General features: G+C 38.6%; 1 protein-coding gene across 3 annotated transcripts in view; it reads left to right on the forward strand.

Moving 5' to 3' along the window:
* Window positions 1-15,346, forward strand: part of ZNF385D (zinc finger protein 385D) — an 875,841-nt gene that overhangs the window by 692,267 nt on the left and 168,228 nt on the right. The gene's annotated exons all lie outside the window — the stretch shown is intronic.

The following is a 15,346-nucleotide window of genomic DNA, read 5'->3' on the forward strand; positions in this document are numbered from 1 at the left end:
CTCCTTTCTGATAAATACTGGAAACCAATTGCTTATAAAGCTTAAAATAGTAGCCCATGTGGGAGGAGGCCACCTTTCCTTTGAGAAAATGCTGATGGTGGGGAAAAGAAGAAGGAGAGAGAGGGAGGAAGATGAAGAAGAAGAAAAAGGGGAAGAAGAGGAAAAGGAAGAGGAAGAAACGACTCCACATGTGTAGAAAGAAGTGTGTGCTTGATTAAGTAGTCATTAGCAGCAGTTCCCATTACCCAGGCAGGTGGTCATTTTTCATGTATATAATCTTTTTATTTTCAAAGTGAACAGTAGAACCTGGACTATATGTATTGTTCTGAGTTTTTATTCCCTTTTAAGAATGAGCCTTTTTACCTGATACGAGAGGAATAGCCCTGGAGAAAAACAGATGGAAATCAGAAGTAGATTTTCATAGGGTATTGTGTGGGGAGGAACTACTAGCTGGATGCTCTTCTGAGGGGCCCCCAATGTTCACTCCTAGCTTAAGATAATCTTAACCAGAGACCTGATAAAGAACTCTATACCTTTTTTGTTCTCCTTCTTGTAACAAATAGCTTTGACAGACCACAACTTTTAGCAAGTCTACAGATAAAGGGCAACTTCCCAGTATAACAGACTCATTCTCCCCAGAGTTGACTTGGACTGGATCACAAGAAAAAGAGATGTTAGGCTGATTCTCTGAATTTTAACCAACACTTATTAAGTGTTTGTTAATTGTAATGTATGGGCTGGCTGGGAGACTTTCTCAAAAAAATATAAACTTGCCCTTAATAAATATTTGCCAGGCAAAATATGAGTGGGGAGGTATATGGAGTCATAAAAACATGGAATTAGAAAGGTCATATTTGAAGAGATATATATATGTATGTTACTTTATTAGGGCCTCTGGCACATAGTCAATGCCCTAGAAAGCTAACTATTGTTATTGTTATTATTTTTATTATTATCATTATTATTATTACTAAAACTACTCCCACTTTTGATTGTGTGTCTGAATCATTGCCTGTAACAATTCGAGTTCTACAGCTCCTCCTCATACTTACTAAGACAGAATTTTAGAAGAAATTTAGAACTTCTTCTAAATCTAAGAAGTTTAGATCCCCAAGAATCTGTATAATGAAGAAGATCCCAGGTTATTCTGATGCTACAGCCAGCCACGAAGCCACAGAATAAAATTCCACAACCACTGATAAACTCATCTGCCTTTTTTAGACTTCTAAATCTAAGAAGTTTAGATCCCCAAGAATCTGTATAATGAAGAAGATCCCAGGTTATTCTGATGCTACAGCCAGCCACGAAGCCACAGAATAAAATTCCACAACCACTGATAAACTCATCTGCCTTTTTTAGAAGACAGTAAATGGAAGCTTGGATAAGTTAAGCAATGTCCCTGTGTCTTCTTACTTAATTGACTTTTATGTCTTAGCTAGGTTGTCCACATAATCTACCTCAGATACTTTTTCTCCAAAAGTACCCTTTAAGAAATGAATAATAATGACTTGCCTAAAGTGACCAGTTGCTGGCAGATTCGGGAATAGATCTTCCTTTTTCTCCACTGCCAGTTAATGTTTCCTCTGTTGAAACCACAGCCTTCCTCAGTTAATGTCCCTTCTAACAGCAGAGTTGTTGATTGTGGATCAGTTGTTCAGCTGGATCCTATCTGACAATGGCATGTTTCTTAAAGCCCATGATGTCAGAATGAAGACTTTTTGCAACAGCCTTTACTCAGCCCCAGCCTCAGTTTTTCTAAATGTATTGCCCCCTTATGTGCTTTTCAGACTCCCAGAAAGTAGTAAGCATCTATGCAACAAGCCTTTGTCACAGTGTCAGGGGTGAGTGGGGAACAAAAGAGTTGATGGGAAGAGTAAAGTCTTTCAGGTCATTGCTTAATTTTTTTGTGCAAATTACAATCTGTCATGCAAATTGTTTTGCAAATTGCAAGCAAATTATTAATATACCCCTTCCTTGTTTTAGAATATATTTGCAAAGAAAACACTTGACAGTTTGGTTTGCTCTGCTTGTTGTCTGCACAGCAAAATTTAAAATAAGCTCTTTAGATCAGATTCTATTTGTGGTATAAATCAAAATCTACCAGTATTGTTGTATGATTCAAAAGCAGTTAGATGACCAGCAGACCTCTTTCCACATAATGATACTTTTATAGAAAATTTCCTTCTGCTCCAGAACAGTAAATACTTCAGAGATATGCTTACTCCAGCACCACACATTTTGATGGGTTGTTTCATGGGAAAACCATGTCTGCCCCTTAGTACTGTGTATCACCTAAGGCAGCTGCCTTTAACTGTTTTGTATGTTTATTTTCTTTTGTATCTATTCTGTTGTTTGTGATGTGCACAGCTTAGAAGCCCCAACAAACAAAGGAGGTGAGTATAATTTCAGAAATTGGAATTGGGTTGGATGGTGAGAAAAAGACACTTGACCTATCACCTGACTCTCACAGCATCTTTTGTCTTAAAACTTTCAGCTTCCCTCATAAAATGTGACACACTGATTAAAAGATAACTCTTTAAAAGGTTCAGGATTCAGTATAAACTGCAACATGTGGAGGACCTAAACAGATGGAGTCTGAGTTTAGCTTTCTCATTAATTGTCCTATAGCAGAGTGGTTCCTAGACTTGGCCTTCACAAACCAGTAATAGTTCTCATACACACACACACACACACACACACACACACACACACAAACACACATCTTTTTGAACCAACACAAGGTTGCCAGTATTTAATTTTGATAAGTTAGTAAGGGCATCAAAATGAACAACCTAGCACATACTATTGATGGTATTTCATTTAAAATAAGTATTTTAAAATCAAAAGGTAATCTTGAGGGGAAGAAAGATAATTCTGTAATTGTAGTTATTTATGAAAAAATATAAAGAAAAAAAATTCCCTAAAATGTCCTAATTATTTTACTTTATTTTGTTTCATTTTTTAATTTCATTGAACAACAAAAAAACCCAACCCATTTGCTAGGCACCAAATCCCAAATTTGCTTCTTTCTTCTTGAGCCCCTCAATACCAGATCTAATCATGGCCACATCTATGTGCGCTGAAGCATATAAAGAGCCCACCAACCCTTGACCCCTGATTCTGAGATCCATTTAGATCACTGCCTATTTACAAATTCTAATGTACTTGTTTATCTCTCTTTCTCCCTGGTTGTCTCTCCTGTTCTGCCTTCTAATACTATTTGGCTTAGGTTTTCTTATATTGGTTACTATCTGGACTCACTTTTCAGGTTCCATCTTGATACTTCCCATCACTTCCAGGCATCTCAACCAGAGGTGAGAGGTATTCTCATTACCTACCTACACTTCTTATCGGGGAAGGGAGTATGTGCAGTGGCCAACGTTGCCACAAGGTGGTGATAGCCATAAAGCTTCTCTGTGCTTTATCCTGCTGTAGCCACGCGGGATCTCTACCTCAAATCAGATAGGAATATCCCACAGGAGAGAAAGGAAATGCCACATATCAGAAGCAGATATGACCTCAGGAGAGGACGTTTCATCCTCTTCAATAAATAAGCCAATTTATTACTTTGGTTCAATGACCATCACTTTCCCTGTCTGTTATTTATATACATTGTATGAGCTTTTTGTGAAGATTGAGGCAACATACCTGGCATAGTTCCTGGCACAGAGGTGACTCTTAGACCATGTCAATTTCTTTTCTACTTTCTCACCCTGTCTCAATGTGAAGGGCATTTGGGTGGGTTTGCCTCCTTGTCTTGTGTCTCTGAAATATCTTGACCAGTAAGTACAAACTCCAGAACCCATAAAGCATTGTGCATAAAGCAGGAGCCCTGAGGTAGGCAGATCTGGATTGAGTGCTAGGGATTTGACCTTGGGCAATTTGTTTAACTTTCCTCAACTCCAGTTACCTCATCTATAAAATGAGAATGTATCATCTGTCTTATAGGGCAGCCCTGAAAATTCAATGGAGATGAAATGTAGGAAGTACCTAATCAATAGTATGATTTAAATGAAATGCTAACTAAGAAATCTGAAAGGAGAGAGGGCTTGAGTGACAACCTCAGATTTCTTTGACTACCATGGAAGTGCTTAGTGTCCATTAGAACTTCCCGTGATGATGGATGTGTTCTGTTTCCATTCAGTGTGGTAGCCACTTACCACGTGTGACTGTTGAACATAGAAAATGTGGCTAGTGAAATTGAGGAACTGAAATATTAGTTTTAAGTAGTCACATTTAACCAGTGTCCATGATATTGGACAGCACAGGAAGAGAAACCATATGACTTTTTTGTGTCTCAATCACTCAGTTTTAAAAATGGACAAGACTGAGTACTTAACACTTGCTGTTTTCCAAGAGCTAAATTTGAGGCCAAAGTTAAGACTCTCTTATGTAGCCAAGTAACATTGTTCTCTTGAGTTGTTCGAATTTAGTGGATATGTGTGTTTCTAGAGCTACCAGCAAAGGTAAGAGAAAAATGTTGCTAAATATTAATAAGAGGACTAGATTCAGAAAAAGATTCAGTGAACAATTTTGAAGTGAAGTCCCAAAGGCTTCACCATGGCTTAGAAACTTTTCATTTGAATGTATCCTAGAGAATTCTCAGGTAGGCTGCCCTTCCTGGTTATTCCTAATTTGGATCATTTTATATTCTGACTGTCAATAGGAAGAGCAAAAACATGTAAAATGCCTGCATCCATGAGAATATGAACCTTAGGAGGACTTAGAAGGTCCTTTGCCCTGAATTTGGAATCATTAGGAAATGTTTTACTTGCTTCTTATTTATGGAGCTAATTAGATTTTTTCTTTACTATTTCATTTGACAATTGAGGTCCAGCATCAAAAGATTTTAAGTATGTTCTGAAAATCAATTCTGTTCTATCTTGTTACATTGTAACTTTAACACATTTATCCTTAAAACTGGTTCAAAGAAAGTACATAGTGATAGCCAAGAGGTAGATTAATTAAGAAGTATTAATTAATTATTAATTAAGAATAGATTAAGAAAATATTCATGAGTGAACAGATGCTTACAAAGTCTAATTGTTACAGAACTGTAATCTTTCTTTCACAGCCTGTTTGAGGGTGGAATTGAGTAGGCTTGGCAGGTCACTCTAAGGAGAAGGAAATTTTTACCTTTGCTCTTTCAAAGAGTCAAATTTGGCTTGCACTAGGAAATAGGAAAACAGTCTGGACACTACTGTGTGACTTGAGTTGAAATAAAATGTTCTTCCCCACCTTGCAGGATTCAAATTGCAGTTGGCCCAAGGTTTTCCTGGAATAATCAGCATTAAAACTGCTTGATGCCTGAGTTGGGTCTTCTGAGGCTGGGGAGTGATGATTTCCTTCCTGAGTTCTGAGTAGGAACTAAAGGTTTCTCTGTACATTTCTCAAGCCAGCATTTTCCCAGCTGCCTGGATTTCTACCAATCTAATTCTTGCTGGTAGTCATTATAAGGTCTCAAAGTATGATTATTTCCCAGATTTCTGTTATTTTAAAATAAATCCGTTCCAATTCAGGTAATGTATCTTTTTCATTTTTTATATGTATCTGTCTAACTGGAAATAGGGTTGTTATTTTTATTGCAGCACTTTTTGAAAAGGAAAAAAAAAGAATTACTTCTGTTAATGCCAGTTTTTAACATCGTGCTAATTTTGCAGGTCACTCAGGAAAGCTGATATATGACAGGGTCATCCTCTGTGTAGGGGAAAACTGGGCTCCATTCTAAGGTTTGAGGGCAACCTAAGGAGCTCGAAAGGAGAAACTAATTTTTAAACTGGATTATAATGTCTATAAAAAAAACTTTTATGAATAGAGGTACCTTCTGAAATAGTGCTTTTGGTTTTCATAAAATAAACAATGTTGATTGGTTGTATGTGAAGTAGGAATAAGAAGTGGAACTGAATACTTTTAACATTTTTTCTCACTCTCGTTCCATCTCAGGTAGATGATTTAGTGCATTTACATCTCTGAAACAAACAGGCCACCATAAAATACCTTAGGGCCATTCCTTCCTTTCTCAATATATCCTAATGATTTTAATATATTCAAACTCAGTGACATGCATAATTCAAGATTAATTTTTGTCAACATTTTATTGCTTTACTTTTGCAAGAAAAAGAACCTGAAGCTCAAATAGACAGGTCATACATGATGGGGAAAAGTAGTTTAAAATCAGCCTTATCAGGCCATGCTTTATTAAAGAGATAAAACTGCTATGGTACTTGCAATTATATAATATACGGTAATGATTTAAGGATCATGTGGAAGTTACTTTTTTCCTGAAATTTGTTATTGTGCAATAGAAGTGCTAACTGAAGGAAACATTATTTTATGGTCTATGATAAAATAATAGGAAGTTGTTTTTATTAAACACATTCTAGGTTCTGGGTACTGTTACATAATTTCTTGACCAACATCATTTATTGGAATCCTTACAGCAACCTAGTAGAGTGGGAACTGTGTTGTCTTCATATACAGTCAAAGAAACTGAGAGCCAGATCACACAGGCAGGACAGACCAGAGCTCTAATGTGAATGAGGGCAGCATAAAATCTGTACCTCTGTTTTCTTTTCTTTTTTTTTTTTTTTAAAGATTTTATTTATTTATTTAGGAAAGCCACAGAGAGAGAGAGAACCAGAGACACAGGCAGAGGAAGATGCAGGCTCCATGCAGGGAGCCTGATGTGGGACTGGATCCCGGGACTCCAGAACTATGCCCTGGGCCAAAGGTCGCTAAACCTCTGAGCCATCCAGGTATCCCCTGAACCTGTTTTCAAACATGAGGTTTACTGCCTCTATTCTAAAAAAAATGATAGCTCCTCTGGTTGAGAATATTATTTTACCATCACTTTGTTTCAGTGACAAATTAGAAAAGGCTGGGCAGCCCAGGTGGTTCAGCAGTTTAGTGCTGCCTTCAGCCCAGGGCCTGACCCTGGAGACCCGGGATTGAGTCCCACCTCGGGCTCCCTGCATGGAGCCTGCTTTTCCCTCTGCCTGTGTCTCTGCCTCTCTCTCTCTCTCTCTCTCTTTCTCTTTCTCTTTCTCTGTCTCTCATGAATAAATAAATAAAATCTTAAAAAAAAAAGGCTAATAAACATTTTCTTTTTCATTTGGGGGCAAATTTTTAAATTGTTATTTCCCTTTACCATTACATTTTGCTTGGAACATCTATATAAATCATTTTGAAAGAACATAGGAATCAGTTTAAAGATGCAAGTCTTAGTTAAAATGAGCCTCGGCTATACAAGTATTATGGCTGTCATCAAATAAAGTGAATATTAAGCAAAATGCACCATTTACTTTACATTAAAAAGCAAAATAATAATTATGGCCAAGAGAAATTAAAAATAAGCCCTCTTGAGCTATATAGATGGACTGAATTGAAGACAATTAATTTCACTGTATAGATATATAGACTATATGTATATCTATCTCCTTTTTCTTCCTATAAAATAAAGAAAAAAACAAAACAGGATGTGCAACAGAATTATCTCTAGCATGTGTAGAGCCTGACCAAATACTGTTTGGTGTGGGGTTCCTGTCTATAAAACAATTTGGTTACAAAATGTATTATAATATCCATGGGCCTATATGAGGCATAGTGACTTATTGAAGAAAAATTAAAATAATGGGTAGAGAAGAGCTACCGATGTATTTATTTATTGTCTAGTCAGGGCACTTTTTCTCTGCAGGGCCCAGACACCATCTCTTCCTGTTCGTTATTGTCCAATGCACCATTCCTTGTGGACTTAGTCTCTCCACACTGTAAGGAGGAGGGAGCAGCATTATTACAGTGCCAGAGTTCTTGAAAGTGGGTTTATATTGAAGCAGACTAGATCTTGTTGCTTCTGATTTTCCCTAACACCATTAATTTAAGGGTTGTTATATTATTCCATCTGGTGAGCTGCCTTATCCCTTGTGCTCGAGGGGAAGATTGGCTCCCAGTGACCCTCTCAAAGCTTGTTACTGTGTTTTCCTTTAATGATGAACAGAAAATGCAAATCTTCGTGGGTATGCCAGAAAGTGCGAAGGATAATTCTTTTTGGTCACTTCAAGTTTACTGTTTGAAATTTTCTAGCCTAAATGTAGAATATCTTACAGTATGTTTCAGACAATTCAGGAGGTTAATCACTGGCTTTCTAGAAGGTGATCTGTGTCATAGGGGCCACCCCCTTGCCAGCCACACAAGGCCACCAGCCTGGGAAGTGATGGCCTGCAGGAAGAGTGACAAGAGCAGTTCCATCCTGGCAAAAAGTGTCCACCCTCATCAGGCCCTGCCTGAGATGACAGACCAGCCCAGGGCTGGTCTAAGGATGTTTCCCAGGTCTGAGGCACGTTTTGACTCCTGGCCCCTACTAGGAGAATCTGATCTACGTGGCCTGAAGATGCTTCTGTATTGAGAGCTACATAGATGAGCTAAATTCAACACAGATAATTGATTTATATTTATGAACATTTTCCTATCTGTAAAACCACGTGAAGCCTTTAACATCTTAATACCCCCCCCTCTTAGTAGGAAGGAAGATCATGTCCTATTACTCTCTTGATGGATGAGAAATCTAAATTCTAGAATTTTTTTCCTAGTAAGTGCCAAAGCTACAATGTCACCTTTGATCTTTTCCCTGAATATTTAGGACTCAGTTTATTCTATCTCTTGACTTTTTAAAAATTTGCCTTCCCTCTGATTTGTGAGGTTCAATATGAATCTGATTGAAAAAAAAAAACAAGTTTTGCACGTCTAGAAAGTTTACAAACAAATGATCTCCTCAGACTAAGTGTTAACTGTTGTGTCAAGGCAGATTTGTGATATTGAAAATTTGAGGGCAAATTCTCTTAACGTTATTTTCTAAAGCATTTTTTTAAAATTTCTTCCTCCTCAATCACATTTTTCCTATTGAAACAGATTTATCTTTTATCTGTGACAAGACCTAAGGGAGAGTTTATTACATCAGAGTCTCAAATTGTGAATTTGTAAAAAAAAAAAAAAAAAAAAAAGTGGAAACTCTTGGTGCCTTTGTAAAAGAAACTACCCTTTAAAAAAAAAAAAGGACTGGGCAGACCGGGTGGCTCACCAGTTTAGTGCCGCCTTCAGCCCAGGGTGTGATTCTGGAGACCAGGGATCAAGTCCCTCTCTCTCTCTGTGTCTCTCATGAATAAATAAATACAATCTTTAAAAAAAAAGAGAGATTGTATTTATTTATTTGACACAGAGAGTGTGCACGAGCATAAGCAGGGAGACCCAGAGAGGGAGAAGCAGGCTCCCCGCTGAGCAGGGAGCTCGATGTGGGGGATCAATCCCAGGATCCTGGGATCGTGGCCTGAGACGAAGGCAGACTCTTTTTTTTTTTTTTTAAGATTTATTTATTTATTCATAGAGGCACAGACTGAGAGAGAGGCAGAGACACAGGCAGAGAGAGAGAAGCAGGCTCCTTGCAGGCAGCCCGATGTGGGACTTGATCCCGGTTCCCTGGATCAGGACCTGAGCCAAAGGCAGGCGCCCAACTGCTGAGCACCCAGGCATCCCTGAAGGCAGACTCTTGATGGACTGAGCCACCCAGGCAACCGGAAACTGAACCCTTTATTTAAATGCAAATTGAGTTTCTTCTTGACTGTAAAGTAACAAAGCACATGTTCCTGCTAAGAAAATAAAAGCAACACAAAAATGCTAAAGGATTAAAATCCAGAGGAGCAATCAATTTCCCCTTATGTGCTAAGGACCAAACAAAATACACACACACGCACCCGTAGTGGTAAAGGATTGGAAAGGATACTTCAAGTTAATTCAAGAACAGAAGACATAAAATTAGCAATCAAACTGGGAGCTTTTTGTGATGAGAGCAGCAAATGTGCTCCAGTATCTCTTAAGATAACACACTACATTCATTTGTCCTCGGTAGCTAATTTGACTCTCCCGTTTTACAGCTGGTATGCCTCTGTTCCTGCATTATTAGCTGAAGTCCACGTTTCCTGCTGAAAGGTTGTCCTTTGTGGTGATCATTTGCCGCTGCATAAAACAAACAACTTTACACATGCACACACGTGGTCGCCCGCACGCTCGAGCATGCACACACAGGCACACAGATTTTTTGAAACGGATGGCACAGTGAATTGGTAGTTTCGTGCTCACTGTATCGTGAACGCTGTCTGCATTGTCATCCCCAGCAGCCACTGCTTTGGTCTGCCTTTAATGGCTCTACTTAAACTTTACCCCAGCTGCTACTGAGGTATGTTTTATTTTTTCCCCCACCACAAACTATTTTTTACAGAAGAATGTTAATTAGTAACTGATAGATATAAAGATTGCCAGCGACAGCCCATTAATTCCATTTAGTTTAATAGGACTTAGAACTTAGCTTGCAGTACAGCTGTATTCAGACTGGATTATAAATGTAATTTTTTGCATCATTAACTTCCCTGATTAATCTTAGACAGCAAATGCATAATTATCAAGGGAAAAAGCCACCCAGTGTTTGCAGCAAAGAGTCCAGCTCTCGAAGTTGTGCTTTTGCAGCCTCCTTATTAACATCATGGTAGGTAGCCCAGGTTTTTATAAGGGAACAATTGCTTTCCATTGCTTAACATTAACCTATGCCAGGTACTTATTACTTCAAAAAATAAATAATGTATTTGTGGTACTGTGTATGTGTGCGCGTGTGCATGCATGTGCACAGGACCCATGCACACTGTCACACTGCCTTGCTTACCTACTGTGTCTGGTTTGTGATGAGTTCCCTTACAAGGATTTGCAAACTAGTCTCACACCATTAATAGTTTGCATATGTAGCTTTCCAGTTTTGGACTTAAAGTCCCTTGTCAGCTCTGCCTCTCGAGCCCTTTATGGAAAACTGCCTCCTACAGTGACATTTCAGGGATGACATGTAAAGAGGCAGGCCTCATGTCATAGCCACCCTAGTTTGCTGTTGCACATGTGACTCTGATTCAGCATATAGGGCAAAACCAAAACACAGACACTGATAGGCTGAGGGCATTCAGATGAGGAAACCAGTGGCCTGAGACTGAAATACTTTGTCGTTCTGTGCCTCCTGAAGCTGAAAGGACAGGCCTAGGTGCTAAAAGAAAGAGGCCCTGGCAGAGAGGTAGCCTGAATCAAGGCTGTAGGCAAGGGCTGCTTTGGAGGAGACTAATTATCGGCTTGTTAGTATAAAGTGGCACTTTATTAACATAAAGTTTGCTGCTAAGGAAGATAGAAAACATCTCACCCCAATCATGTGTTTATTCACCACCAAAAAGAGCCACTAAGAAGGGAATGAAGACTCTCTCTCCGTGTCTCTCATGAATAAATAAATAAATAAAATCTTAAAAAAAAAAAAAAAAAAAAGGAATGAAGAGCTGAGGAGGGAGGGAAGGGAGGAGAGAAGGTTTTTTAAAATTGGCAAAAAGAAGACTCTTCTCTAATGAGTTCTTAATGTTCATTTGAATAATGATCAGCCCCATTTTTGCTGTTTTTCCTCTGTTTTGAACATAAGAGGTAAGGGACTCAGGGCTTTGATCCTTTGTGGCCTCAGTTTTAAATGTAAAGTAGCCAGACATCTCTGACAAATGTAAACTTCCTTTCTAAAATAACTTTACCTTACCCTGAAATACGTTCCAATGTTTGGTTAGTAGGCTCTAGAATACTTACAATGATGATTCTGATGGGCTCTCAGTCAGGTGATACATACCTTTGCTTTATCTTTGTTAAAAAGCGTTGAAGAGCAAAGCCTGGTTGGTACCCAGAGCAGGCTGTGGTGTCCCTCCACGTGAAGTGATCGCCTCCCCTCCTTCTTTCTCAAGTACAACAACACAGTGGTGCAAAGGCTGGTGAGGGACTTGGGTGGGAGTTATAGGAACAATTTAGGGTTATAATTGCTAGAGTTCCTATCTTCTCCTTATTAATGGGTTCCCAGAATCTCCCTTTTAGATTCAGAATATTGTGGGCTCTTCCTCATCATGACTCCCTCAGTAAATCTAGGCTGAGAACATTAAAGCAGCCACAGGTTTTGCAACCTTACTGCCATTCCCTAGAGAAATAGAGGCTTCGGGGAATTCTTAATGGAGTAGAGTCTGGCTTTTACAGCATTGCTGGTATTAAGCAGGAGAACAATGTGATCATCAAGTTTGTTTTTTTGTTTTTTAAAGATTTTATTTATTCATGAGACACACACACACACACACACACACACAGAATAAGAGAGAGGCAGAGACACAGGCAGAGGGAGAAGCAGGCTCCATGCAAGGAGCCTGATGTGGGACTCGATCCCGGGTCTCCGGGATCCCGCCCTGGGCCAAAGGCAGGCGCCAAACTGCTGAGCCACCCAGGGATCCCCAGGTTTGTTTTATCACTGTTGTTTCGCCTAGATAGTAAAGTATGAATTTCGAGAGGAAACCTACAGGCATGCCAGGATGGATCTGAATATGTGTGTACTTATATGTATTTGCATCTTTAATCACACACACGTAAAGGTTAAGTACAGAAGAAGACAGCCTTGAATTTCAAGTTTCCTCAACCGCATTACTGTGTAGTGGGTAGACCTATGTTCCTTTATTGATGGATGCTTTCCTTGTTTAAGATTATTGTCCTTGGTAGTGATTCTCAATTTAGACTTAAAAAACAAACAAAAAACCCTAAGGTATATTGATTTGTATGATGGGATTTTATATTTCTTGCTCACTTACTATGCAGTAACTGGGATATAAAGATGACTCAGACACCATTCTTTGGCTTACCTACTTCACCCTGTATGGGGGTCTGTATTGGTTCATGGGGGCTACTACAACAAATTACTACTTAATGGTGTCTTAAAACAGCAGAAAGTTATTTTCTCATGTTTCTAGAGGCTGAACATATAAAATCAGGTATAAGCAGGGTTGTTTTCCATCTGAAGGCTCTAGAGAAGGACCCTTCCTGGTTTCTGCAGGCTCCTGGCAATCCTTGACCTTCCTGGTTTAGAGATGCATCATTGCAATCTCTTCTATGTATCATGTGTGAAAGCTCCCTTTGACTCTGCTTTATATGTACACTTACATAAGCTGTTTCTAGTCTGTTTTTTGGTAGAATTGGTTAGATGTACAGAGAAATACTGTAGTTTGCAAGCTTAACTGTGCCGTTTTACAGAGGTCTTTTTAGGAATAAAGATGTGTTTTGCTGTGACTAGTTACATAGCATTTAGGGCCCACCTGGGAAATCTTATCTCAGAATCCTTAACTTCCTTACATTACAAAACACCCTTCCCCAATCCCCAGGAAAAAGGCAACATTTATTCTCTTGTTATATAAAATAATATTCACAAGTTATCGGATTCCAGGGATTAGATATGGCTGTATCTTTTGGGAGACCGCCATTCAAGAAATTCTTGCCACTATAGAGGTGGCAAGAAATCATTGTCCTGGGAATCTAAGCTTCTATTCACAGTAAGAGACATGCCATTTGTTAGTTCAGAATTTAAATCCACAAATGGAGAACCGTAAGGGACTTTCCTGGCTGCACACAACCTCTTAAGAGTGCAGGAGGGAGAGAAAGCCAGTTGGCTGGTTCCTGGTCCAGGTTCTTTCCTTATGGCATGTTACTTGTTTCAAAAAATTTGTCAAGAATACTAGATCTAAGTTCCTTGTGGGAGAGTTTGATGTAAATCAGAGCACATTAGTGCTTAGAAGGACCTTAGCAGGATAACAGGGTGGCTAAGAGCATTTATTCCGGGTTTGAATTTGCTTCATATTCACTTGCTGTTTTGACCGTGGGCAAGATTCTTAACCTCACCAAACCTTAGCTTTCTACATCCGTTCAGCAAAGATTCTCAGAGTACCTTCCCTTGGGGTTGCTCTGAGGAGGAAGTGAACTAATACATATAAAGCACAGGGAGGTATCTGGGTCACAAAAACAGTGTAACATGAACTATTTAGCAAGTATCTTGTCCATTCAGATAATAGATACAGAGACATAATAGATTACGCACATACCTTGATCTATAATGTTTCAATGAAAAATAAAAAATATTTAAAATTCTGAAAAAATAATAGAAAAAGAAAAAAAAATCTTGTCCATATAGCTGCACACAGGAGGTCCTAAGAGTTGTGACTTGTTCTGGGACACACAGCTATTGAATAACGGAGCTAGATTCAAACCCAGCTCTCAGGACCCTAGTCCGGTTCCCTGTACCCGGCATTACTATGCCCCAAGTGCTTACCAGAATGCTCTCGTGAAGAACTTAGCTTATTGTTCTGAGCACATGAGAGATGAGACACTTTGCTCTTATTAAATGGAGATGAAAGTTTGGTATCCTTGGTGGCTAGGGAAGCCAGAGTTCTCTATTACTCAACTCATTAAGGTTTATAAATGTAGAAATTGTTATTGATGGAACAGGTCTCAAGGACAGAGAGGAGATTGCTGAAATTCATGCTTTTGCAAAGAAGGAAAATATCAGGTTTTTATTTTTAAAATATGCGGTAGGGGCAAAAATCAATGTGTTCTAGTAATTTAGTCAAATGGTTCCTTCTGACTTTGTTGAGGCCTTCAAAAAACAATCAGTGAACACGAATTAATAATTTGGCTATTTGCTGCAATAAAGAACTGTATTGCAGATTCAGAGGTGATGAAAATGTGTATATTCTTTTCATGACACATTGAAGTTCCAGCTTCAAAGTGACCTGTATTAGTAATTTCTGTCTTATTTGTCAAAAGCATACAAATAGCATAAAAAGCATTTTGTCCTACACATTTCGACACCAGATACTACACATTTTGAGCAGACCTTGCACGCACACACACACACACACACACACACAAGTTTTTCCAAAGCAGGTCACCGTTGTTTGTAGACATTTGAAAAAACCACTTACTGAGTGTAACAAGCAATAAGAAATAAGCAGGAGAATGTAAGTTGTTTTTAATTTTTTTTTTAAATGGTAAAACTAGTTGGATTTAAAGGCTAGAGAAATATTTGTGACTTGCAAGAGTAAATATGCCCTATTTGGTAGAGGTCATTTTAGGAATGAAAGTGTGTTTTGCTGCGACTACTTATTTAGCATAATAGAAGTTCCCCAGCCTCCTTCAAAAACTCTCCTGCAAGGAAATTGATTTTCTGATGGAAGGTACTGAAGGGTATCTTTAGCATCAGTGGAGAAGCAACTAATTTAGCACTATCAGTGAGTCAGATGTCTGTATATTCCCAACAGTAAACAAGAATTAAGCCATTCCTTACCCTGTTTCTATTACCCAGATTCCTTTGCAAGGAAAAAGCATGAATTGTGGCCACCATGAATTCTCAAATAACCTGATAATATATGCTCTCATTTCTTCATTTTGCCATTATTTTTATCACATTGTGCATATTATATGATTACAATTA

This window comes from Vulpes vulpes, chromosome 11, assembly GCF_048418805.1.
Source record: "Vulpes vulpes isolate BD-2025 chromosome 11, VulVul3, whole genome shotgun sequence".
NCBI lineage: Eukaryota > Metazoa > Chordata > Mammalia > Carnivora > Canidae > Vulpes > Vulpes vulpes.